Source organism: Pseudophryne corroboree, unplaced genomic scaffold (genome assembly GCF_028390025.1).
Source record: "Pseudophryne corroboree isolate aPseCor3 unplaced genomic scaffold, aPseCor3.hap2 scaffold_451, whole genome shotgun sequence".
NCBI lineage: Eukaryota > Metazoa > Chordata > Amphibia > Anura > Myobatrachidae > Pseudophryne > Pseudophryne corroboree.
The window spans coordinates 371,432-395,474 of NW_026970073.1; the positions used below are offsets into that span (position 1 = coordinate 371,432).

Below are 24,043 nucleotides of genomic sequence, written 5' to 3' on the forward strand. Positions count from 1 at the left end.
CGAACTAAGGGTCATCCAAGCGCCGCAAAAGGCCACCATGCCCTGCATACCCCTTTTCTCTTTTCATATGCAGATGAGGGTTCCAGCCAACTTTGGCCCACTGCTTGGATGACATCACCGTATGCAAATCCGTCTTCTGCAGACCTTCCCCCAGGAATGCTTGTACTAGTTGTTGCATTTGGTTTGTTGTTTGGGGTGCTTCAGTATTAGGCAGCCTTCTGCTCTCCCATGGTTATCTGAAAATATGTGTTCTCCCTGCAGTTGTTGTCCCCAGATGAGAGTTCCCTTGTGCTGCCTCAGTTGAATCTCCTTTACTTGACAGAGATGTGCCTGAGCAGCGGCCCTCCCCAGCCCTATCCCAAATCATACTTATTTTGCATAGGAGATACCATGGTCATGAAGATTGTTCTCCCAGGGTGAGGTTCATTCATTGCATTCTGGGTATGCTGACCCCTGTGATTTCCCCAAATGTGGGAAACTCGACTGCATTATTTGTGGTAGTGGGGGACTGTGTTTGTGCTTTCCTCTGGTCAGCTCTGGTAAAAGTCAGATTTCTTTGTCTCAGATCTTCCTCTAGCCTTGTTCTTTTTTTGAGAGTTTCCTTGTGCTGCCTCAGTTGGATCTCCTTCACTTGACAGGGGGGTGCCCGAGCAGCGACCCTCCCCAGCTCAAGCCCAACTCCTACTTACCTGCCAGGTGAGATACTATGATCAGGAAGGTGCTTCTCCCAGGGCAAGGCTCACCCATTGCACTCTGGGTGTGCTGCTCCTACGATTTCCACAAATGTGGGACACTTGATTGCATAATTTGTGTTTCCTCTGGTCGGCTACTCGTATAATTCAGATCTCTTTGTCTCAGGTCTCTCTTTAGCCTAGTTTGCTGTCTGTTTCCACTTCTCTTTTCTTGAGCCCCTGCCTTCTATGCCCTTGTGCACTCTCCTGACTTCTCCTGTCTGCTTACTTTGTGCCTTCCAACGCACAATGCAAACTACAGGTAGTGCTGCAGGGCCAACACCCTTTTACTTGCCTTACAGAGCAGCTCTGGAGCTGTTACAGTGCCCAGCTGCTGCAAGAAATCAGCTTGAATGCTTCAGGGGCTGGGGCATAGCCAACATGAGCCCCACACCGACGGAGGGTGGAGGTGTTTAATGCGAACTAAGGGTCATCCAAGCACCGCAAAAGGCCGCCATGCCCTGCATAACCCTTTTCTCTTTTCATATGCAGATGAGGGTTCCAGCCAACTTTGGCCCACTGCTTGGATGACATCACCGTATGCAAATCCGTCTTCTGCAGACCTTTTCCCAGGAATGCTTGTACTAGTTGTTGCATTTGTTTTGTTGTTTGGGTGTGCTTCAGTATTAGGCAGCCTTCTGCTCTCCCATTTTCATCTGAAAATATGTGTTCTCCCTGCAGTTGTTGTCCCCAGATGAGAGTTCCCTTGTGCTGCCTCAGTTGAATCTCCTTTACTTGACAGAGATGTGCCTGAGCAGCGGCCCTCCCCAGCCCTATCCCAAATCATACTTATTTTGCATAGGAGATACCATTATCATGAAGATTGTTCTCCCAGGGTGAGGTTCATTCATTGCATTCTGGGTATGCTGACCCCTGTGATTTCCACCAAATGTGGGAAACTCGACTGCATTATTTGTGGTAGTGGGGGACTGTGTTTGTGCTTTCCTCTGGTCAGCTCTGGTAAAAGTCAGATTTCTTTGTCTCAGATCTTCCTCTAGCCTTGTTCTTTTTTCGAGAGTTTCCTTGTGCTGCCTCAGTTGGATCTCCTTCACTTGGCAGGGGGGTGCCTGAACAGCGACCCTCCCCAGCTCTAGCCCAACTCCTACTTACCTGCCAGGTGAGATACTATGATCATGAAGGTGCTTCTCCCAGGGCAAGGCTCACCCATTGTACTCTGGGTGTGCTGCTCCTGCGATTTCCCCAAATGTGGGAAACTTGACTGCATAATTTGTGTTTCCCCTGGTCGGCTCTCGTATAATTCAGATCTCTTTGTCTCAGGTCTCTCTCCAGCCTAGTTTGCTGTCTGTTTCCACTTCTCTTTTCTTCAGCCGCTCCCTTCTATACCCTTGTGCACTATCCTGACTTCTCCTCCCGTCTGCTTACTTTGTGCCTTCCAATGCACAATGCAAACTACAGGTAGTGCTGCAGGGCCCACACCCTTTTACTTGCCTTACAGAGCAGCTCTGGAGCTGTTACAGTGCCCAGCTGCTGCAAGAAATCAGCTTGAATGCTTCAGGGGCTGGGGCATAGCCAACATGAGCCCCACACCGAAGGAGGGTGGAGGTGTTTAATGCAAACTAGGGGTCAGACAAGCGCCGCAAAAGGCCACCATGCCCTGCACGCCCCTTTTCTGTTTTCATATGCAGACGAGGGTTGAAGCCAACTTTGACCCACTGCTTGGATGACATCACCATATGCAAATCCATCTGCGGCAGGCCTTCCCCCAGGAATGCTTGCACTAGTTGTTGCATTTGGTTTGTTGTTTGGGGGTGCTTCAGTATTAGGCAGCCTTCTGCCCTCCCATGTTCATCTGAAAATATGTGTTCTCCCTGCAGTTGTTGTCCCCAGATGAGAGTTCCCTTGTGCTGCCTCAGTTGAATCTCCTTAACTTGACAGAGATGTGCCTGAGCAGCGGCCCTCCCCAGCTCTATCCCAAATCATACTTATTTTGCATAGGAGATACCATGGTCATGAAGATTATTCTCCCAGGGTGAGGTTCATTCATTGCATTCTGGGTATGCTGACCCCTGTGATTTCCCCAAATGTGGGAAACTTGACTGCTTTATTTGTGGTAGTGGGGGACTGTGTTTGTGTTTTCCTCTGGTCAGCTCTGGTAAAAGTCAGATTTCTTTGTTTCAGATCTTCCTCTAGCCTTGTTCTTCTTTCGAGAGTTCCCTTGTGCTGCCTCAGTTGGATCTCCTTCACTTGACAGGGGGGTGCCCGAGCAGAGACCCTCCCCAGCTCTAGCCCAACTCCTACTTACCTGCCAGGTGAGATACTATGATCATGAAGGTGCTTCTCCCAGGGCAAGGCTCACCCATTGCACTCTGGGTGTGCTGCCCCTGCGATTTCCCCAAATGTGGGAAACTTGACTGCATAATTTGTGTTTCCCCTGGTCGGCTCTCGTATAATTCAGATCTCTTTGTCTCAGGTCTCTCTCCAGCCTAGTTTGCTGTCTGTTTCCACTTCTCTTTTCTTGAGCCGCTCCCTTCTATGCCCTTGCGCACTATCCTGACTTCTCCTCCTGTCTGCTTACTTTGTGCCTTCCAACGCACAATGCGAACTACAGGTAGTGCTGCAGGGCCCACACCCTTTTACTTGCCTTACAGAGCAGCTCTGGAGCTGTTACAGTGCCCAGCTGCTGCAAGAAATCAGCTTGAATGCTTCAGGGGCTGGGGCATAGCCAACATGAGCCCCACACCAAAGGAGGGTGGAGGTGTTTAATGCAAACTAGGGGTCAGCCAAGCGCCGCAAAAGGCCACCATGCCCTGCACGCCCCTTTTCTCTTTTCATATGCAGACGAGGGTTGAAGCCAACTTTGACCCACTGCTTGGATGACATCACCATATGCAAATCCATCTGCGGCAGGCCTTCCCCCAGGAATGCTTGCACTAGTTGTTGCATTTGGTTTGTTGTTTGGGGGTGCTTCAGTATTAGGCAGCCTTCTGCCCTCCCATGTTCATCTGAAAATATGTGTTCTCCCTGCAGTTGTTGTCCCCAGATGAGAGTTCCCTTGTGCTGCCTCAGTTGAATCTCCTTTACTTGATAGAGATGTGCATGAGCAGCGGCCCTCCCCAGCCCTATTCCAAATCATACTTATTTTGCATAGGAGATACCATGGTCATGAAGATTTTTCTCCCAGGGTGAGGTTCATTCATTGCATTTTGGGTATGCTGACCCCTGTGATTTCCCCAAATGTGGGAAACTTGACTGCATTATTTGTGGTAGTGGGAGGCTGTGTTTGTGATTTCTTCTGGTCAGCTCTGGTAAAAGTCAGATTTCTTTGTCTCAGATTTTCCTTTAGCCTTGTTCTTCTTTCGAGAGTTCACTTGTGCTGCCTCAGTTGGATCTCCTTCACTTAACAGGGGGGTGCCCGAGCAGCGACCCTCCCCAGCTCTAGCCCAACTCCTACTTACCTGCCAGGTGAGATACTATGATCATGAAGGTGCTTCTCCCAGGGCAAGGCTCACCCATTGCACTCTGGGTGTGCTGCCCCTGCGATTTCCCCAAATGTGGGAAACTTGACTGCATAATTTGTGTTTCCCCTGGTCGGCTCTCGTATAATTCAGATCTCTTTGTCTCAGATCTCTCTACAGCCTAGTTTGCTGTCTGTTTCCACTTCTCTTTTCTTCAGCCGCTCCCTTCTATACCCTTGTGCACTATCCTGACTTCTCCTCCCGTCTGCTTACTTTGTGCCTTCCAATGCACAATGCAAACTACAGGTAGTACTGCAGGGCCCACACCCTTTTACTTGCCTTACAGAGCAGCTCTGGAGCTGTTACAGTGCCCAGCTGCTGCAAGAAATCTGCTTGAATGCTTCAGGGGATGGGGCATGGCCAACATGAGCCCCACACCAAAGGAGGGTGGAGGTGTTTAATGCAAACTAGGGGTCATCCAAGCACCGCAAAAGGCCGCCATGCCCTGCACGCCCCTTTTCTCTTTTCATATGCAGATGAGGGTTGAAGCCAACTTTGACCAACTGCTTGGATGACATCACCGTATGCAAATCCGTCTTCTGCAGAACTTCCCCCAGGAATGCTTGCACTAGTTGTTGCATTTGGTTTGTTGTTTGGGGGTGCTTCAGTATTAGGCAGCCTTCTGCCCTCCCATGTTCATCTAAAAATATGTGTTCTCCCTGCAGTTGTTGTCCCCAGATGAGAGTTCCCTTGTGCTGCCTCAGTTGAATCTCCTTTACTTGACAGAGATGTGCATGAGCAGCGGCCCTCCCCAGCCCTATTCCATCATACTTATTTTGCATAGGAGATACCATGGTCATGAAGATTGTTCTCTCAGGGTGAGGTTCATTCATTGCATTTTGGGTATGCTGACCCCTGTGATTTCCCCAAATGTGGGAAACTTGACTGCATTATTTGTGGTAGTGGGGGACTGTGTTTGTGCTTTCCTCTGGTCAGCTCTGGTAAAAGTCAGATTTCTTTGTCTCATATTTTACTCTAGCCTTGTTCTTCTTTCGAGAGTTCCCTTGTGCTGCCTCAGTTGGATCTCCTTCACTTGACAGGGGGGTACCCGAGCAGCGACCCTCCCCAGCTCTAGCCCAAATCCTACTTACCTGCCAGGTGAGATACTATGATCATGAAGGTGCTTCTCCCAGGGCAAGGCTCACCCATTGCACTCTGGGTGTGCTGCTCCTGCGATTTCCCCAAATGTGGGAAACTTGACTGCATAATTTGTGTTTCCCCTGGTCGGCTCTCGTATAATTCAGATCTCTTTGTCTCAGGTCTCTCTCCAGCCTAGTTTGCTGTCTGTTTCCACTTCTCTTTTCTTGAGCCGCTCTCTTCTATGCCCTTGCGCACTATCCTGACTTCTCCTCCTCTCTGCTTACTTTGTGCCTTCCAAAGCACAATGCGAACTACAGGTAGTGCTGCAGGGCCCACACCCTTTTACTTGCCTTACAGAGCAGCTCTGGAGCTGTTACAGTGCCCAGATGCTGCAAGAAATCAGCTTGAATGCTTCAGGGGCTGGGGCATAGCCAACATGAGCCCCACACCGAAGGAGGGTGGAGGTGTTTAATGCGAACTAGGGGTCATCCAAGCGCCGCAAAAGGCCGCCATGCCCTGCACGCCCCTTTTCTCTTTTCATATGCAGACGAGGGTTGAAGCCAACTTTGACCCACTGCTTGGATGACATCACCATATGCAAATCCATCTGCTGCAGGCCTTCCCCCAGGAATGCTTGCACTAGTTGTTGCATTTGGTTTGTTGTTTGGGGGTGCTTCAGTATTAGGCAGCCTTCTGCCCTCCCATGTTCTTCTGAAAATATGTGTTCTCCCTGCAGTTGTTGTCCCCAGATGAGAGTTCCCTTGTGCTGCCTCAGTTGAATCTCCTTTACTTGACAGAGATGTGCCTGAGCAGCGGCCCTCCCCAGCCCTATCCCAAATCATACTTATTTTGCATAGGAGATACCATGGTCATGAAGATTGTTCTCCCAGGGTGAGGTTCATTCATTGCATTCAGGGTATGCTGACCCCTGTGATTTCCCCAAATGTGGGAAACTCGACTGCATTATTTGTGGTAGTAGCGGACTGTGTTTGTGCTTTCCTCTGGTCAGCTCTGGTAAAAGTCAGATTTCTTTGTCTCAGATCTTCCTCTAGCCTTGTTCTTCTTTCGAGAGTCCCTTGTGCTGCCTCAGTTGGATCTCCTTCACTTGACAGGGGGGTACCCGAGCAGCGACCCTCCCCAGCTCTAGCCCAACTTCTACTTACCTGGCAGGTGAGATACTATGATCATGTAGGTGCTTCTCCCAGGGCAAGGCTCACCCATTGCACTCTGGGTGTGCTGCTCCTGCGTTTTCCCTAAATGTGGGAAACTTGACTGCATAATTTGTGTTTCCCCTGGTCGGCTCTCGTATAATTCAGATCTCTTTGTCTCAGGTCTCTCTTCAGCCTAGTTTGCTGTCTGGTTCCACTTCTCTTTTCTTGAGCCGCTCCCTTCTATGCCCTTGCGCACTATCCTGACTTCTCCTCCCGTCTGCTTACTTTGTGCCTTCCAATGCACAATGCAAACTACAGGTAGTGCAGCAGGGCCCACACCCTTTTACTTGCCTTACAGAGCAGCTCTGGAGCTGTTACAGTGCCCAGCTGCTGCAAGAAATCATCTTGAATGCTTCAGGGGATGGGGCATGGCCAACATGAGCCCCACACCAAAGGAGGGTGGGGGTGTTTAATGCGAAAAAGGGGTCATCCAAGCACCGCAAAAGGCCGCCATGCCCTGCACGCCCCTTTTCTCTTTTCATATGCAGATGAGGGTTGAAGCCAACTTTGACCCACTGCTTGGATGACATCACCATATGCAAATCCGTCTTCTGCAGAACTTCCCCCAGGAATGCTTGTACTAGTTGTTGCATTTGGTTTGTTGTTTGGGGGTGCTTCAGTATTAGGCAGCCTTCTGCCCTCCAATGTTCATCTGAAAATATGTGTTCTCCCTGCAGTTGTTGTCCCCAGATGAGAGTTCCCTTGTGCTGCCTCAGTTGAATCTCCTTTACTTGACAGAGATGTGCATGAGCAGCGGCCCTCCCCAGCCCTATTCCAAATCATACTTATTTTGCATAGGAGATACCATGGTCATGAAGATTGTTCTCCCAGGGTGAGGTTCATTCATTGCATTCTGGGTATGCTGACCTCTGTGATTTCCCCAAATGTGGGAAACTCGACTGCTTTATTTGTGGTAGTGGGGGACTGTGTTTGTGTTTTCCTCTGGTCAGCTCTGGTAAAAGTCAGATTTCTTTGTTTCAGATCTTCCTCTAGCCTTGTTCTTCTTTCGAGAGTTCCCTTGTGCTGCCTCAGTTGGATCTCCTTCACTTGACAGGGGGGTGCCCGAGCAGCGACCCTCCCCAGCTCTAGCCCAACTCCTACTTACCTGCCAGGTGAGATACTATGATCATGAAGGTGCTTCTCCCAGGGCAAGGCCCACCCATTGCACTCTGGGTGTGCTGCCCCTGCGATTTCCCGAAATGTGGGAAACTTGACTGCATAATTTGTGTTTCCCCTGGTCGGCTCTCGTATAATTTAGATCTCTTTGTCTCAGGTCTCTCTCCAGCCTAGTTTGCTGTCTGTTTCCACTTCTTTTTTCTTGAGCCCCTCCCATCTATACCCTTGTGCACTATCCTGACTTCTCCTCCCGTCTGCTTACTTTGTGCCTTCCAATGCACAATGCAAACTACAGGTAGTGCTGCAGGGCCCACACCCTTTTACTTGCCTTACAGAGCAGCTCTGGAGCTGTTACAGTGCCCAGCTGCTGCAAGAAATCAGCTTGAATGCTTCAGGGGCTGGGGCATAGCCAACATGAGCCCCACACCGAAGGAGGGTGGAGGTGTTTAATGCAAACTAGGGGTCAGACAAGCGCCGCAAAAGGCCACCATGCCCTGCACGCCCCTTTTCTGTTTTCATATGCAGACGAGGGTTGAAGCCAACTTTGACCCACTGCTTGGATGACATCACCATATGCAAATCCATCTGCGGCAGGCCTTCCCCCAGGATTGCTTGCACTAGTTGTTGCATTTGGTTTGTTGTTTGGGGGTGCTTCAGTATTAGGCAGCCTTCTGCCCTCCCATGTTCATCTGAAAATATATGTTCTCCCTGCAGTTGTTGTCCCCAGATGAGAGTTCCCTTGTGCTGCCTCATTTGAATCTCCTTTACTTGACAGAGATGTGCCTGAGCAGCGGCCCTCCCCAGCCCTATCCCAAATCATACTTATTTTGCATAGGAGATACCATGGTCATGAAGATTATTCTCCCAGGGTGAGGTTCATTCATTGCATTCTGGGTATGCTGACCCCTGTGATTTCCCCAAATGTGGGAAACTCGACTGCTTTATTTGTGGTAGTGGGGGACTGTGTTTGTGTTTTCCTCTGGTCAGCTCTGGTAAAAGTCAGATTTCTTTGTTTCAGATCTTCCTCTAGCCTTGTTCTTCTTTCAAGAGTTCCCTTGTGCTGCCTCAGTTGGATCTCCTTCACTTGACAGGGGGGTGCCCGAGCAGCGACCCTCCCCAGCTCTAGCCCAACTCCTACTTACCTGCCAGGTGAGATACTATGATCATGAAGGTGCTTCTCCCAGGGCAAGGCTCACCCATTGCACTCTGGGTGTGCTGCCCCTGCGATTTCCCCAAATGTGGGAAACTTGACTGCATAATTTGTGTTTCCCCTGGTCGGCTCTCATATAATTCAGATCTCTTTGTCTCAGGTCTCTCTCCAGCCTAGTTTGCTGTCTGTTTCCACTTCTTTTTTCTTGAGCCCCTCCCTTCTATACCCTTGTGCACTATCCTGACTTCTGCTCCCGTCTGCTTACTTTGTGCCTTCCAATGTACAATGCAAACTACAGGTAGTGCTGCAGGGCCCACACCCTTTTACTTGCCTTACAGAGCAGCTCTGGAGCTGTTACAGTGCCCAGCTGCTGCAAGAAATCAGCTTGAATGCTTCAGGGGATGGGGCATGGCCAACATGAGCCCCACACCAAAGGAGGGTGGAGGTGTTTAATGCGAACTAGGGGTCATCCAAGCACCGCAAAAGGCCGCCATGCCCTGCACGCCCCTTTTCTCTTTTCATATGCAGATGAGGGTTGAAGCCAACTTTGACCCACTGCTTGGATGACATCAAAGTATGCAAATCCGTCTTCTGCAGAACTTCCCCCAGGAATGCTTGCACTAGTTGTTGCATTTGGTTTGTTGTTTGGGGGTGCTTCAGTATTATGCAAGCCTTCTGCCCTCCCATGTTCATCTGAAAATATGTGTTCTCCCTGCAGTTGTTGTCCCCAGATGAGAGTTCCCTTGTGCTGCCTCAGTCGAATCTCCTTTACTTGACAGAGATGTGCATGAGCAGCGGCCCTCCCCAGCCCTATTCCAAATCATACTTATTTTGCATAGGAGATACCATGGTCATGAAGATTGTTCTCCCAGGGTGAGGTTCATTCATTGCATTTTGGGTATGCTGACCCCTGTGATTTCCCCAAATGTGGGAAACTTTACTGCATTATTTGTGGTAGTGGGGGACTGTGTTTGTGCTTTCCTCTGGTCAGCTCTGGTAAAAGTCAGATTTCTTTGTCTCAGATTTTCCTCTAGCCTTGTTCTTCTTTCGAGAGTTCCCTTGTGCTGCCTCAGTTGGATCTCCTTCACTTTACAGGGGGGTACCCGAGCAGCGACCCTCCCCAGCTCTAGCCCAACTCCTACTTACCTGCCAGGTGAGATACTATGATCATGAAGGTGCTTCTCCCAGGGCAAGGCTCACCCATTGCACTCTGGGTGTGCTGCCCCTGCGATTTCCCCAAATGTGGGAAACTTGACTGCATAATTTGTGTTTCCCCTGGTCGGCTCTCGTATTATTCAGATCTCTTTGTCTCAGGTCTCTCTCCAGCCTAGTTTGCTGTCTGTTTCCACTTCTCTTTTCTTGAGCCGCTCCCTTCTATGCCCTTGCGCACTATCCTGACTTATCCTCCTGTCTGCTTACTTTGTGCCTTCAAACGCACAATGCGAACTACAGGTAGTGCTGCAGGGCCCACACCCTTTTAGTTGCCTTACAGAGCAGCTCTGGAGCTGTTACAGTGCCCAGCTGCTGCAAGAAATCAGCTTGAATGCTTCAGGGGCTGGGGCAGAGCCAACATGAGCCCCACACAAAAGGAGGGTGGGGGTGTTTAATGCGAACTAAGGGTCATCCAAGCACCGCAAAAGGCCGCCATGCCCTGCATGCCCCTTTTCTCTTTTCATATGCAGATGAGGGTTCCAGCCAACTTTGGCCCACTGCTTGGATGACATCACCGTATGCAAATCCGTCTTCTGCAGACCTTCCCCCAGGAATGCTTGTACTAGTTGTTGCATATGGTTTGATATTTGATGGTGCTTCAGTATTAGGCAGCCTTCCGCCCTCCCATGTTCATCTGAAAAGATGTGGTCTCCCTGCAGTTGTTGTCCCCAGACGAGAGTTCCCTTGTGCTTCCTCAGTTGAATCTCCTTAACTTGACGGGGGAGGGGCTGCCCGAGCAGCCACCCTCCCCAGCCCTATCCCAACTCATACTTATTTTGCAAATGAGATCTCTTGATCATGAAGATTGTTCTCACAGGGTGAGGTTCATCCATTATATTTTAAAATAGGAAGGTACAAATTACATATTTGAATTGCATCTATGTGTTGGATTCAAATGTGTCCCCCCCCTTCCTTTCTCAATTGTGCCCGTCAGCAGCTATTCTAAGGTTGCTGCCAATGGGTGTGACACATTAATTTCTTCTGTGGGGTACACTGGACTCCACAAGGATTCACATTGGGGTGTAGAGTAGGATCTTGATCTGAGGCACCAACCGGCTCAAAGCTTTTGACTGTTCCCAAGAAGCTCAGTGCATTCTCCTCTATAACCCCGCTTCCATGAACAGGGAGCTCAGTTTGTAGTTGGTGCCTTCAGTAGCAGGCCACTTAACAGGGGCCTGCCTCAGGCAGCCTATTCTTAGCTATTAATTTTGACAAGAAAAGAAGAACTTGTTTTATGAGAATCTACAAGGGCTGCAGCAGGCTAGGTCTAATAGACATCTTTACTGCAGCTTCATCACTCCCAGCGGCGCTGTATACTCCCGTGCCCTGGTTGCTGGGTCACTGCAGCGGAGGCTCCGGTTTCTTCCTAAGGTCAGTCACACACACACCGCCCTTCCGGATCACGAGGCCGCTGATGAAGGGGAGCGTGGCCGTAGGGGGTGGACCGTGTGCGCACTGGCGTGGACACTGATTACTGGGCAGCCGCTCCACTAGCCACCAGGTACAGTTAAGGAGCACAGGTCTGGGGGTTTTTCTCCTATATTAAACCAATTTTGTACTGCCCGCAGCGCATTGTGATAGGTAATAGGGCCTGATTCAGGTTGGATTGCAATCACAATAAGCGATCCAACTGCAAAAATTGCTAAGAGCATACGCATGTGCCTGCATTTTCTGCGGCACCCCGCAGAGAATGCGATCGCCTCTGCCTGTCAATCGGGGCAGGGGGGGAGAGGGGGGTCAGCAACACTCCATTTCCAAGTCAGGGATGGAGCGGTGCGGGGGCAAGGCTTCAAAATGGGGTCTGCAATGGAGGAGACACAGGGGGCGTGGTCACAGCGGCTGTATGACATCACATTCAGCCGCTGTGATCACAAAAATGGTGGCGGCTTCCTGCGCGCACATACAGTCTGCACCAGCAGGAGGCTACACCATTTTTTATGATCACGCTGAACTGCAGTGCGACTGCAATTACAGCATGGTCAAGAAGGGAGGCGTCATGCTGGGTGGCCATTAGAGATGAGCGGGTTCGGTTCCTCGGAATCCGAACCCGCCCGAACTTCACCCTTTTTTGCACGGGTCCGAGCAGACTCGGATCCTCCCGCCTTGCTCGGTTAACCCGAGCGCGCCCGAACGTCATCATCCCGCTGTCGGATTCTCACGAGACTCGGATTCTATATAAGGAGCCGCGCGTCGCCGCCATTTTCACACGTGCATTGAGATTGATAGGGAGAGGACGTGGCTGGCGTCCTCTCCGTTTAGATTAGAAGATAGAGACGAGTGACATTTGATTTACTACTAATTTGGGGAGCAGTTGAACTTGTCAGGAGTACTCAGTAGTGCAGAGTTTTGCTGATAGTGACCACCAGTTTTATTATTTATAATCCGTTCTCTGCCTGAAAAAAAACGATACACATACCATATATGTGCTCAGCCTCAGTGTGCTGCATGATATATCATCTATGTATATCTGACTGTGCTGAGTACTCACTGCTCACACAGCTTAATTGTGGGGGAGACTGGGGAGCAGTTATAGCAGGAGTACAGTGCACACTTTTGCTGCCAGTGTGACCACCAGTATATTGTCTGCCTGAAAAAGTTAAACACTCCTGTGGTGTTTTTTTTTTTTATTCTATAAACGCATTCTGCTGACAGTGTCCAGCAGGTCCGTCATACATTATATTATATAAATATTTACCTGCAGTAGTGTTATATTTTTTTTTCATCTCTATCATCTTTATCATCTCTATATTAGCAGACGCAGTACGGTAGTCCACGGCTGTGGCTATCTCTGTGTCGTCAGTGCTCGTCCATAATTGTATACCTACCTACCTGTGGTGGGTTTTTTTTTTCTATCTTCTTCATACTAGTAGTTTAGGAGTCTGCTGACAGTGTCCACCAGGTCCATCATTATATTATATACCTACAGTAGTAATATATTTATTATATTATCTATACTAGCAGACGCAGTACGGTAGTCCACGGCTGTGGCTATCTCTGTGTCGTCAGTGCTCGTCCATAATTGTATACCTACCTGTGGTGGGGTTTTTTTTTCTATCTTCTTCATACTAGTAGTTTAGGAGTCTGCTGACAGTGTCCACCAGGTCCGTCATTATATTATATACCTACAGTAGTAATATATTTAGTATATTATCTATACTAGCAGACGCAGTACGGTAGTCCACGGCTGTACCTACCTCTGTGTCGTCACTCGTCCATAATTGTATACCTAACTGTGGTGGGGTTTTTTTTTCTATCTTCTTCATACTAGTAGTTTAGGAGTCTGCTGACAGTGTCCACCAGGTCCGTCATTATATTATATACCTACAGTAGTAATATATTTAGTATATTATCTATACTAGCAGACGCAGTACTGTAGTCCACGGCTGTACCTACCTCTGTGTCGTCACTCGTCCATAATTGTATACCTACCTGTGGTGGGTTTTTTTTTTCTATCTTCTTCATACTAGTAGTTTAGCAGTCTGCTGACAGTGTCCACCAGGTCCGTCATTATATTATATACCTACAGTAGTAATATATTTAGTATATTATCTATGCTAGCAGACGCAGTACGGTAGGCCACGGCTGTGGCTATCTCTGTGTCGTCAGTGCTCGTCCATAATTGTATACCTACCTACCTGTGGTGGGGTTTTTTTTCTATCTTCTTCATACTAGTAGTTTAGGAGTCTGCTGACAGTGTCCACCAGGTCCGTCATTATATTATATACCTACAGTAGTAATATATTTAGTATATTATCTATACTAGCAGACGCAGTACGGTAGTCCACGGCTGTACCTACCTCTGTGTCGTCACTCGTCCATAATTGTATACCTACCTGTGGTGAAGTTTTTTTTCTATCTTCTTCATACTAGTAGTTTAGCAGTCTGCTGACAGTGTCCACCAGGTCCGTCATTATATAATATATACCTACAGTAGTTATATATATATTTTTTTTATATCATTAATTATCATCTCTATACTAGCAGACGCAGTACGGTAGTCCACGGCTGTAGCTACCTCTGTGTCGTCAGTCACTCGTCATCCATAAGTATACTAGTATCCATCCATCTCCATTGTTTACCTGAGGTGCCTTTTAGTTGTGCCTATTAAAATATGGAGAACAAAAATGTTGAGGTTCCAAAAATAGGGAAAGATCAAGATCCACTTCCACCTCGTGCTGAAGCTGCTGCCACTAGTCATGGCCGAGACGATGAAATTCCATCAACGTCGTCTGCCGAGGCCGATGCCCAATGTCATAGTACAGAGCATGTAAAATTCAAAACACAAAAGATCAGTAAAAAAAGGACTCAAAAATCTAAATAAAAATCGTCGGAGGAGAAGCGTAAACTTGCCAATATGCCATTTACCACACGGAGTGGCAAGGAACGGCTGAGGCCCTGGCCTATGTTCATGGCTAGTGGTTCAGCTTCACATGAGGATGGAAGCACTCAGCCTCTCGCTAGAAAAATGAAAAGACTTAAGCTGGCAAAAGCACAGCAAAGAACTGTGCGTTCTTCAAAATCACAAATCCACAAGGAGAGTCCAATTGTGTCAGTTGCGATGCCTGACCTTCCCAACACTGGACGTGAAGAGCATGCACCTTCCACCATTTGCACACCCCCTGCAAGTGCTGGAAGGAGCACCCGCAGTCCAGTTCCTGATAGTCAGATTGAAGATGTCAGTGTTGAAGTACACCAGGATGAGGAGGATATGGGTGTTGCTGGCGCTGGGGAGGTGAGGTGGTTTGTTTAAGTCAGGCACCCGGGGAGACACCTGTTGTCCGTGGGAGGAATATGGCCATTGACATGCCTGGTGAAAATACCAAAAAAAAATGCTCTTCGGTGTGGAAGTATTTCAACAGAAATGCGAACAACAGGTGTCAAGCCGTGTGTTGCCTTTGTCAAGCTGTAATAAGTAGGGGTAAGGACGTTAACCACCTCGGAACATCCTCCCTTATACGTCACCTGCAGCGCATTCATCATAAGTCAGTGACAAGTTCAAAAACTTTAGGCGACAGCGGAAGCAGTCCACTGACCAGTAAATCCCTTCCTCTTGTAACCAAGCTCACGCAAACCACCCCACCAACTCCCTCAGTGTCAATTTCCTCCTTCCCCAGGAATGCCAATAGTCCTGCAGGCCATGTCACTGGCAATTCTGACGAGTTCTCTCCTGCCTGGGATTCCTCCGATGCATCCTTGAGTGTAACGCCTACTGCTGCTGGCGCTGCTGTTGTTGCTGCTGGGAGTCGATGGTCATCCCAGAGGGGAAGTCGTAAGACCACTTTTACTACTTCCACCAAGCGATTGACTGTCCAACAGTCCTTTGCAAGGAAGATGAAATATCACAGCAGTCATCCTGCTGCAAAGCGGATAACTGAGGCCTTGGCATCCTGGGCGGTGAGAAACGTGGTTCCGGTATCCATCATTACTTCAGAGCCAACTATAGACTTGATTGAGGTACTGTGTCCCCGGTACCAAATACCATCTAGGTTCCATTTCTCTAGGCAGGCGATACCGAAAATGTACACAGACCTCAGAAAAAGACTCACCAGTGTCCTAAAAAATGCAGTTGTACCCAATGTCCACTTAACCACGGACATGTGGACAAGTGGGGCAGGGCAGACTCAGGACTATATGACTGTGACAGCCCACTGGGTAGATGTATTGACTCCCGCCGCAAGAACAGCAGCGGCGGCACCAGTAGCAGCATCTCGCAAACGCCAACTCTTTCCTAGGCAGGCTACGCTTTGTATCACCGCTTTCCAGAATACGCACACAGCTGAAAACCTCTTACGGCAACTGAGGAAGATCATCGCAAAATGGCTTACCCCAATTGGACTCTCCTGTGGATTTGTGGCATCGGACAGCGCCAGCAATATTGTGCGTGCATTATATCTGGGCAAATTCCAGCACGTCCCATGTTTTGCACATACCTTGAATTTGGTGGTGCAGAATTATTTAAAAAACGACAGGGGTGTGCAAGAGATGCTGTCGGTGGCCAGAAGAATTGCGGGACACTTTCGGCGTACAGGCACCACGTACAGAAGACTGGAGCAACACCAAAAACGCCTGAACCTGCCCTGCCATCATCTGAAGCAAGAAGTGGTAACGAGGTGGAATTCAACCCTCTATATGCTTCAGAGGATGGAGGAGCAGCAAAAGGCCATTCAAGCCTATACATCTAACCACGATATAGGAGGTGGAATGCACCTGTCTCAAGCGCAGTGGAGAATGATTTCAACGTTGTGCAAGGTTCTGCAACCTTTTGAACTTGCCACACGTGAAGTCAGTTCAGACACTGCCAGCCTGAGTCAGGTCATTCCCGTCATCAGGCTTTTGCAGAAGAAGCTGGAGACATTGAAGGAGGAGCTAAGACAGAGCGATTCCGCTAGGCATGTGGGACTTGTGGATGGAGCCCTTCATTCGCTTAACCAGGATTCACGGGTGGTCAATCTGTTGAAATCAGAGCACTACATTTTGGCCACCGTGCTCGATCCTAGATTTAAAACCTACGTTGTATCTCTCTTTCCGGCAGACACAAGTCTGCAGGGGTTCAAAGACCTGCTGGTGAGAAAATTATCAAGTCAAGTGGAACTTGATCGGTCAACAGCTCCTCCTTCACATTCTCCCGCAATTGGGGGTGCGAGGAAAAGGCTCAGAATTCCGAGTCCACCCGCTGGCGGTGATGCAGGGCAGTCTGGAGCGACTGCTGATGCTGACATCTGGTCCGGACTGAAGGACCTGCCAACGATTACGGACATGACGTCTACTGTCACTGCATATGATTCTCTCACCATTGAAAGAATGGTGGAGGATTATATGAGTGACCGCATCCAAGTAGGCACGTCAGACAGTCCGTACGTATACTGGCAGGAAAAAGAGGCAATTTGGAGGCCCTTGCACAAACTGGCTTTATTCTACCTAAGTTGCCCTCCCACAAGTAGTACTCCGAAAGAGTGTTTAGTGCCGCCGCTCACCTTGTCAGCAATCGGCGTACGAGGTTACTTCCAGAAAATGTGGAGAAGATGATGTTCATTAAAATGAATTATAATCAATTGCTCCGTGGAGACATTGACCAGCAGCAATTGCCTCCACAAAGTACACAGGGAGCTGAGATGGTAGATTCCAGTGGGGACGAATTGATAATCTGTGAGGAGGGGGATGTACACGGTGATGAATCGGAGGATGATGATGAGGTGGACATCTTGCCTCTGTAGAGCCAGTTTGTGCAAGGAGAGATTAATTGCTTCTTTTTTGGTGGGGGTCCAAACCAACCCGTCATTTCAGTCACAGTCGTGTGGCAGACCCTGTCACTGAAATGATGGGTTGGTTAAAGTGTGCATGTCCTGTTTATACAACATAAGGGTGGGTGGGAGGGCCCAAGGACAATTCCATCTTGCACCTCTTTTTTCTTTCATTTTTCTTTGCGTCATGTGCTGTTTGGGGAGTGTTTTTTGGAAGGGCCATCCTGCGTGACACTGCAGTGCCACTCCTAGATGGGCCAGGTGTTTGTGTCGGCCACTTGGGTCGCTGAGCTTAGTCACACAGCTACCTCATTGCGCCTCTTTTTTTCTTTGCGTCATGTGCTGTTTGGGGAGTGTTTTTTGGAAGGGCCATCCTGCGTGACACTGCAGTGACACTCCTAGATGGGCCAGGTGTTTGTGTCGGCCACTTGGGTCGCTGAGCTTAGTCACACAGCTACCTCATTGCGCCTCTTTTTTTCTTTGCGTCATGTGCTGTTTGGGGAGTGTTTTTTGGAAGGGCCATCCTGCGTGACACTGCAGTGCCACTCCTAGATGGGCCAGGTGTTTGTGTCGGCCACTTGGGTCGCTGAGCTTAGTCACACAGCTACCTCATTGCGCCTCTTTTTTTCTTTGCGTCATGTGCTGTTTGGGGAGTGTTTTTGGAAGGGCCATCCTGCGTGACACTGCAGTGCCACTCCTAGATGGGCCAGGTGTTTGTGTCGGCCACTTGGGTCGCTGAGCTTAGTCACACAGCTACCTCATTGCGCCTCTTTTTTTCTTTGCGTCATGTGCTGTTTGGGGAGTGTTTTTTGGAAGGGCCATCCTGCGTGACACTGCAGTGCCACTCCTAGATGGGCCAGGTGTTTGTGTCGGCCACTTGGGTCGCTGAGCTTAGTCACACAGCTACCTCATTGCGCCTCTTTTTTTCTTTGCGTCATGTGCTGTTTGGGGAGTGTTTTTTGGAAGGGCTATCCTGCGTGACACTGCAGTGCCACTCCTAGATGGGCCAGGTGTTTGTGTCGGCCACTTGGGTCGCTGAGCTTAGTCATCCAGCGACCTCGGTGCAAATTTTAGGACTAAAAATAATATTGTGAGGTGTAAGGTGTTAAGAATAGACTGAAAATGAGTGGAAATTATGGTTATTGAGGTTAATAATACTTTGGGATCAAAATGACTCCCAAATTCTATGAACAAGGGAAAATGTCATCATCCCGCTGTCGGATTCTCGCGAGATTCGGATTCCATATAAAGAGCTGCGCGTTGCCGCCATTTTTACTCGTGCATTGAAGAGAGAGCGGAGAGGACGTGGCTATGTTCTCTCAGTGGAAATCTCAATATCAGTGCTCAGTATCAGTGGATACTTATTGCTGCTCAGTCATACTAGTAGTGTGTCTCTCCTGCTCAGTGTCAGTTCTCAGTAGTATCCTCATCAGTGCTCAGTATCACTGCTCATTGTCTTGTGCTGCATTGTTGTGCTCAGCATACTACAGTACATTACTAATAGTCCAGTGCTGCATCTTGCTGCTCAGTGTCAGTTCTAGTATCCTCATCAGTGCTCACTATCACTGCTCATTGCATTGTGGTGTTCTGTATACTACAGTAACATAGTAATATAGTAACATATAGTAACATAGTTTTTGAGGTTGAATAGAGGCAAATTGCCCATCGTGTTCAACCTGTTTTAAGTTGTGATGATTCTACATACTTGCTTAATAATGTATTATGACTAGTTAGCTACTACAACTCATGTTACCCCCGGATTAACCATGTTGATATTTTAAGTATTATAAACTTGGATAGCTTTTTCATTCAGAAATGTATCCATTCCTTTTTTAAATCCAATTACAGAGTCCGCCATTACCACCTTCCCTGGCAGGGAATTCCACATCCTGATTGCCCTAACAGTGAAGATCATAGTATCTCACCTGGCAGGTAAGTAGGAGTTGGGCCAGAGCTGTGGAGGATTGCTGCTCGGGCACCCCCTGTGAAGTGAAGGAGATCCAACTGAGGCAGCACAAGGGAACTCTCGAAAGAAGAACAAGGCTAGAGGAAGATCTGAGACAAAGAAATCTGACTTTTACCAGAGCTGACCAGAGGAAAGCACAAACACAGTCCCCCACTACCACAAATAATGCAGTCGAGTTTCCCACATTTTGGAAATCACAGGGGTCAGCATACCCAGAATGCAATGAATGAACCTCACCCTGGGAGAACAATCTTCATGACCATGGTATCGCCTATGCAAAATAAGTATGATTTGGGATAGGGCTGGGGAGGGCCGCTGCTCAGGCACATCTCTGTCAAGTATAGGAGATTCAACTGAGGCAGCACAAGGGAACTCTCATCTGGGGACAACAACTGCAGGGAGAACACATATTTTCAGATGAACATGGGAGGGCAGAAGGCTGCCTAATACTGAAGCACCCCCAAACAACAAACCAAATGCAACAACTAGTACAAGCATTCCTGGGGGAAGTTCTGCAGAAGACGGATTTGCATATGGTGATGTCATCCAAGCAGTGGGCCAAAGTTGGCTGGAACCCTCATCTGCATATGAAAAGAGAAAAGGGGCGTGCAGGGCATGGCGGCCTTTTGCGGCGCTTGGATGACCCCTAGTTCGCATTAAACACCTCCACCCTCCTTTGGTGTGGGGCTCATGTTGACAATGCCCCAGCCTCTGAAGCATTCAAGCTTATTTCTTACAGCAGCTTGGCACTGTAACAGCTCCAGAGCTGCTCTGTAAGGCAAGTAAAAGGGTGTTGGCCCTGCAGCACTACCTGTAGTTTGCATTGTGCATTGGAAGGCACAAAGTAAGCAGACAGGAGGAGAAGTCAGGATAGTGCACAAGGGTATAAAAGGGAGGGGCTCAAGAAAAAAGAAGTGGAAACAGACAGCAAACTAGGCTGGAGAGAGACCTGAGACAAAGAGATCTGAATTATACGAGAGCTGACCAGGGGAAACACAAATTCTGCAGTCAAGTTTCCCACATTTGGGGAAATCGCAGGGGCAGCACACCCAGAGTACAATGGGTGAGCCTTGCCCTGGGAGAAGCACCTTCATGATCATAGTATCTCACCTGGCAGGTAAGTAGGAGTTGGGCTAGAGCTGGGGAGGGTCGCTGCTCGGGCACCCCCCTGTCAAGTGAAGGAGATCCAACTGAGGCAGCACAAGGGAACTCTCGAAAGAAGAACAAGGCTAGAGGAAGATCTGAGACAAAGAAATCTGACTTTTACCAGAGCTGACCAGAGGAAAACACAAACACAGTCCCCCACTACAACAAATAATGCAGTCGAGTTTCCCACATTTGGGGAAATCACAGGGGTCAGCATACCCAGAATGCAATGAATGAACCTCACCCTGGGAGAACAATCTTCATGACCATGGTATCGCCTATGCAAAATAAGTATGATTTGGGATAGGGCTGGGGAGGGCCGCTGCTCAGGCACATCTCTGTCAAGTAATGGAGATTCAACTGAGGCAGCACAAGGGAACTCTCATCTGGGGACAACAACTGCAGGGAGAACACATATTTTCAGATGAACATGGGAGGGCAGAAGGCTGCCTAATACTGAAGCACCCCCAAACAACAAACCAAATGCAACAACTAGTGCAAGCATTCCTGGGGGAAGGCCTGCAGCAGATGGATTTGCATATGGTGATGTCATCCAAGCAGTGGGTCAAAGTTGGCTTCAACCCTCGTCTGCATATGAAAAGAGAAAAGGGGCGTGCAGGGCATGGCGGCCTTTTGCGGCGCTTGGATGACCCCTAGTTCGCATTAAACACCTCCACCCTCCTTCGGTGTGGGGCTCATGTTGGCTATGCCCCAGCCCCTGAAGCATACAAGCTGATTTCTTGCAGCAGCTGGGCACTGTAACAGCTCTAGAGCTGCTCTGTACGGCAAGTAAAAGGGTGTGGGCCCTGCAGCACTACCTGTAGTTTGCATTGTGCTTTGGAAGGCACAAAGTAAGCAGACGGGAGAAGTAAGGATAGTGCGCAAGGGCATAGAAGGGAGCGGCTCAAGAAAAGAGAAGTGGAAACAGACAGCAAACTAGGCTGGAGAGAGACCTGAGACAAAGAGATCTGAATTATACGAGAGCCGACCAGGGGAAACACAAATTATGCAGTCAAGTTTCCCACATTTGGGGAAATCGCAGGAGCAGCACACCCAGAGTGCAATGGGTGAGCCTTGCCCTGGGAGAAGCACCTTCATGATCATAGTATCTCACCTGGCAGGTAAGTAGGAGTTGGGCTAGAGCTGGGGAGGGTCGCTGCTCGGGTACCCCCCAGTCAAGTGAAGGAGATCCAACTGAGGCAGCACAAGGGAATTCTCGAAAGAAGAACAAGGCTAGAGGAAGATCTGAGACAAAGAAATCTGACTTTTACCAGAGCTGACCAGAGGAAAGCACAAACACAGTCCTCCACTACCACAAATAATGCAGTCGAGTTTCCCACATTTGGGGAAATCACAGGGGTCAGCATACCCAGAATGCAATGAATGAACCTCACCCTGGGAGAACAATCTTCATGACCATGGTATCTCCTATGCAAAATAAGTATGATTTGGGATAGGGCTGGGGAGGGCCGCTGCTCAGGCACATCTCTGTCAAGTAAAGGAGAGATGGTCTGCCAGATTACATAATGCATACCAGAGCCATAACTAGACTTTTTGGTGCCCTGTGACAGATAATTATATGCCCCCCCCTCCCCATTTTTGCAATATGGACAAAAGGTGCATGCCTTCTGGGGAAGGGGCATAACAAGATTGGTCTCAGAGAAAGCACATGAGATATGAAGATATATCTAGTATACTTGGCACTCAATGGTTTGTGGTATTGCCGGGGTGCACTCCTTAAATGCATATACAGTCACACATGGCATGTTTGTGCAAATGGCATATCAGCAGTCAGCACTAACTGGTGACATGCCATTTGTACAAGTAAGCCATGTGTGACTAATATATAAACATGCTTTATTAAATAACACCTCAAACTATCATACCCAGGATTCAAACCTATAACCTGTTGAATTCTAATCAAACACCCTACCCATTGAGCTACTTGATCCTGCATCTATTCTAACCTCCAAAAACAGATTCAGTTGCATCTTCCAGCGTGTTTTGTTTGCGCCTTTGCAAATGTCTTACATCGACAAACTTATTTAGTACTATTTTGCAAATAGGGTTAGATTGTCGCAACATTGTGTTCCCTAATTGCTTGATTTTTTAAATGCAACAATTGATAAAGACACCTGATAATTGCTCTGTGGAGTCTTATTTTGTGTTTTGTGTTTAGTCTTTAGATCTGAATTTGAATGTACTTGTGAACTAACTTAATTTCCTACTTCTAAATTCATTCCTAAATTCACTACTTACATGAATCCTGTAGTTGGGCATTTTGGGACTTCGATTGTGGGCATTGTTTTGTGTCCAGACCAGCAGCAGGTGGTGTGCATTTGCTGGAAAGGCATCGAAGACCTCCGATATGCTGCATCTCCTGATGTGTGTCTCCCTCAAGTGGCTGTCAGCAAATGCCTGCTAGACATGCATCATAGAACAGGCATGCTAAAACATGGGTCTTCAACCTGCGACCCTCCAGCTGCTGTGGAACTACACATCCCAGCATGCCCTGCCTCAGTTTTAGCATACCTTAATAGCAAAACTGTGGCAGGGCATGCTGGGATGTGTAGTTTCACAGCAGCTGGAGGGCCACAGGATGAAGACCCATGTGCTAGAGCCAAGCCAGCTAGAGCTGGGTGGTTGGGTGGGTGGTGTGTCGGAGGTGGAGCACATGCAAATGATTGTGTATCATCCAGCTAGTGAGAGAGAAAACTCATGCAGGAGTGTGCCTGCTTGTCAGTGGGTTATGCACCTTGCCAGACGTTAAATCTACATAGAGCAGCTGGAGGGGACAAGAGCAGGTTTGCAAAATATAGATAGAAGAGCATATATGCTGGCGCATTCTCCATGATTGTGTCAGCTTATGTTTTGGTGCACTGCACTTTCCTCCACTAAGTTTTAGCCATTTTTGTTAAGCTCAAGTGTAGTTGCTTCTCTGCCTTTTGGCTGTGATCTTGTATCGTGGTTGAAGGGTCTGCTGGAGGGAGGGATTGTTTTCTTCATTGGCGAAAGACCAAAGATATTCCAGGATGGAAGGCTTGGGAACACTATCTGTTTTTCAGTTGTGGAAGAGCACAGAGGTCGGATTGGACTACATTCTATAGTAAAGGATATCTTTCTATTTATTGACCCTCCCCTTATATGTGTCTGTGTTACAATAAAGCTTCGGTTTTGTGAATCCCTCACCCTCTTACACTCCACACCCATAGCCTTATTAACTGTTGTATTATTGTATAGTTTAAATGTATAGTGCAGTTCATGATTTATAGTGTAGGCTGGCCTGTGCTGTAGTTCTTGAACTGTACTATACCGTCAGCATTTGTATTGTGTTTTGGCTGTGCTGCAACACTGTATTTATGTGTGTAATGTTTATGTATGTTTTTTTTTTATGCCAATAAAGACTGCTTTTTCAAGCCAATATCTGAAAACAATCAATGTTTATCTTTGATGGCAATAAAAGTGGTATGATATTTGATGCTTTTGAAATCCAATATCTGATATGTCCCCTATCTGGGAACCATATATTAAATGGCTTTTCAGAAAAGGGAGATGGGAGAAGAGCTTTCAGTACTTGTAGGACCGATGCACATAAAGAAGCAAAAAAACATACATAAACATTACACACATAAGTACCCGCGTTGCGGCACAGCCAAAACACAATAGAAATGCTGACGGTATAGTACAGTTCAAGAACTACAGCACAGGCCAGCC

The 24,043-nt window shown here is 48.2% G+C and overlaps 21 non-coding genes and 2 pseudogenes across 21 annotated transcripts; 18 read left to right on the top strand and 5 right to left on the bottom strand.

Moving 5' to 3' along the window:
* Positions 1-365: 365 nt before the first annotated feature.
* On the top strand, positions 366-529 carry LOC135027035 (U1 spliceosomal RNA). Its single transcript, XR_010223576.1, has one exon. It is a non-coding gene; the product is annotated as a U1 spliceosomal RNA (small nuclear RNA).
* Positions 530-681: 152 nt separating this feature from the next.
* Positions 682-845, top strand: LOC135026972 (U1 spliceosomal RNA). The gene has a single exon (XR_010223522.1). It is a non-coding gene; the product is annotated as a U1 spliceosomal RNA (small nuclear RNA).
* A 671-nt stretch (positions 846-1,516) lies between these two features.
* LOC135027043 (U1 spliceosomal RNA) lies at positions 1,517-1,681 on the top strand. The gene has a single exon (XR_010223583.1). It is a non-coding gene; the product is annotated as a U1 spliceosomal RNA (small nuclear RNA).
* A 152-nt stretch (positions 1,682-1,833) lies between these two features.
* LOC135026940 (U1 spliceosomal RNA) lies at positions 1,834-1,996 on the top strand. Its single transcript, XR_010223496.1, has one exon. It is a non-coding gene; the product is annotated as a U1 spliceosomal RNA (small nuclear RNA).
* A 674-nt stretch (positions 1,997-2,670) lies between these two features.
* LOC135026893 (U1 spliceosomal RNA) lies at positions 2,671-2,834 on the top strand. Its single transcript, XR_010223456.1, has one exon. It is a non-coding gene; the product is annotated as a U1 spliceosomal RNA (small nuclear RNA).
* Positions 2,835-2,986: 152 nt separating this feature from the next.
* Positions 2,987-3,149, top strand: LOC135026918 (U1 spliceosomal RNA). The gene has a single exon (XR_010223479.1). It is a non-coding gene; the product is annotated as a U1 spliceosomal RNA (small nuclear RNA).
* Positions 3,150-3,823: 674 nt separating this feature from the next.
* On the top strand, positions 3,824-3,987 carry LOC135026901 (U1 spliceosomal RNA). The gene has a single exon (XR_010223463.1). It is a non-coding gene; the product is annotated as a U1 spliceosomal RNA (small nuclear RNA).
* Positions 3,988-4,139: 152 nt separating this feature from the next.
* LOC135026919 (U1 spliceosomal RNA) lies at positions 4,140-4,302 on the top strand. Its single transcript, XR_010223480.1, has one exon. It is a non-coding gene; the product is annotated as a U1 spliceosomal RNA (small nuclear RNA).
* Positions 4,303-4,974: 672 nt separating this feature from the next.
* On the top strand, positions 4,975-5,138 carry LOC135027026 (U1 spliceosomal RNA). The gene has a single exon (XR_010223567.1). It is a non-coding gene; the product is annotated as a U1 spliceosomal RNA (small nuclear RNA).
* A 152-nt stretch (positions 5,139-5,290) lies between these two features.
* On the top strand, positions 5,291-5,453 carry LOC135026924 (U1 spliceosomal RNA). The gene has a single exon (XR_010223485.1). It is a non-coding gene; the product is annotated as a U1 spliceosomal RNA (small nuclear RNA).
* A 674-nt stretch (positions 5,454-6,127) lies between these two features.
* On the top strand, positions 6,128-6,291 carry LOC135027027 (U1 spliceosomal RNA). The gene has a single exon (XR_010223568.1). It is a non-coding gene; the product is annotated as a U1 spliceosomal RNA (small nuclear RNA).
* A 151-nt stretch (positions 6,292-6,442) lies between these two features.
* LOC135026939 (U1 spliceosomal RNA) lies at positions 6,443-6,605 on the top strand. The gene has a single exon (XR_010223495.1). It is a non-coding gene; the product is annotated as a U1 spliceosomal RNA (small nuclear RNA).
* Positions 6,606-7,279: 674 nt separating this feature from the next.
* LOC135027042 (U1 spliceosomal RNA) lies at positions 7,280-7,443 on the top strand. The gene has a single exon (XR_010223582.1). It is a non-coding gene; the product is annotated as a U1 spliceosomal RNA (small nuclear RNA).
* A 152-nt stretch (positions 7,444-7,595) lies between these two features.
* Positions 7,596-7,737, top strand: LOC135026964 (U1 spliceosomal RNA; annotated as a pseudogene).
* Positions 7,738-8,432: 695 nt separating this feature from the next.
* On the top strand, positions 8,433-8,596 carry LOC135027044 (U1 spliceosomal RNA). Its single transcript, XR_010223584.1, has one exon. It is a non-coding gene; the product is annotated as a U1 spliceosomal RNA (small nuclear RNA).
* A 152-nt stretch (positions 8,597-8,748) lies between these two features.
* LOC135026935 (U1 spliceosomal RNA) lies at positions 8,749-8,890 on the top strand (annotated as a pseudogene).
* Positions 8,891-9,586: 696 nt separating this feature from the next.
* LOC135027024 (U1 spliceosomal RNA) lies at positions 9,587-9,750 on the top strand. Its single transcript, XR_010223566.1, has one exon. It is a non-coding gene; the product is annotated as a U1 spliceosomal RNA (small nuclear RNA).
* A 152-nt stretch (positions 9,751-9,902) lies between these two features.
* Positions 9,903-10,065, top strand: LOC135026912 (U1 spliceosomal RNA). Its single transcript, XR_010223474.1, has one exon. It is a non-coding gene; the product is annotated as a U1 spliceosomal RNA (small nuclear RNA).
* A 9,243-nt stretch (positions 10,066-19,308) lies between these two features.
* Positions 19,309-19,471, bottom strand: LOC135027051 (U1 spliceosomal RNA). The gene has a single exon (XR_010223591.1). It is a non-coding gene; the product is annotated as a U1 spliceosomal RNA (small nuclear RNA).
* Positions 19,472-20,145: 674 nt separating this feature from the next.
* On the bottom strand, positions 20,146-20,308 carry LOC135026960 (U1 spliceosomal RNA). The gene has a single exon (XR_010223512.1). It is a non-coding gene; the product is annotated as a U1 spliceosomal RNA (small nuclear RNA).
* Positions 20,309-20,460: 152 nt separating this feature from the next.
* On the bottom strand, positions 20,461-20,624 carry LOC135027050 (U1 spliceosomal RNA). Its single transcript, XR_010223590.1, has one exon. It is a non-coding gene; the product is annotated as a U1 spliceosomal RNA (small nuclear RNA).
* A 671-nt stretch (positions 20,625-21,295) lies between these two features.
* On the bottom strand, positions 21,296-21,458 carry LOC135026925 (U1 spliceosomal RNA). The gene has a single exon (XR_010223486.1). It is a non-coding gene; the product is annotated as a U1 spliceosomal RNA (small nuclear RNA).
* Positions 21,459-21,610: 152 nt separating this feature from the next.
* On the bottom strand, positions 21,611-21,774 carry LOC135027007 (U1 spliceosomal RNA). The gene has a single exon (XR_010223550.1). It is a non-coding gene; the product is annotated as a U1 spliceosomal RNA (small nuclear RNA).
* Between the last annotated feature and the right edge of the window lie 2,269 nt (positions 21,775-24,043).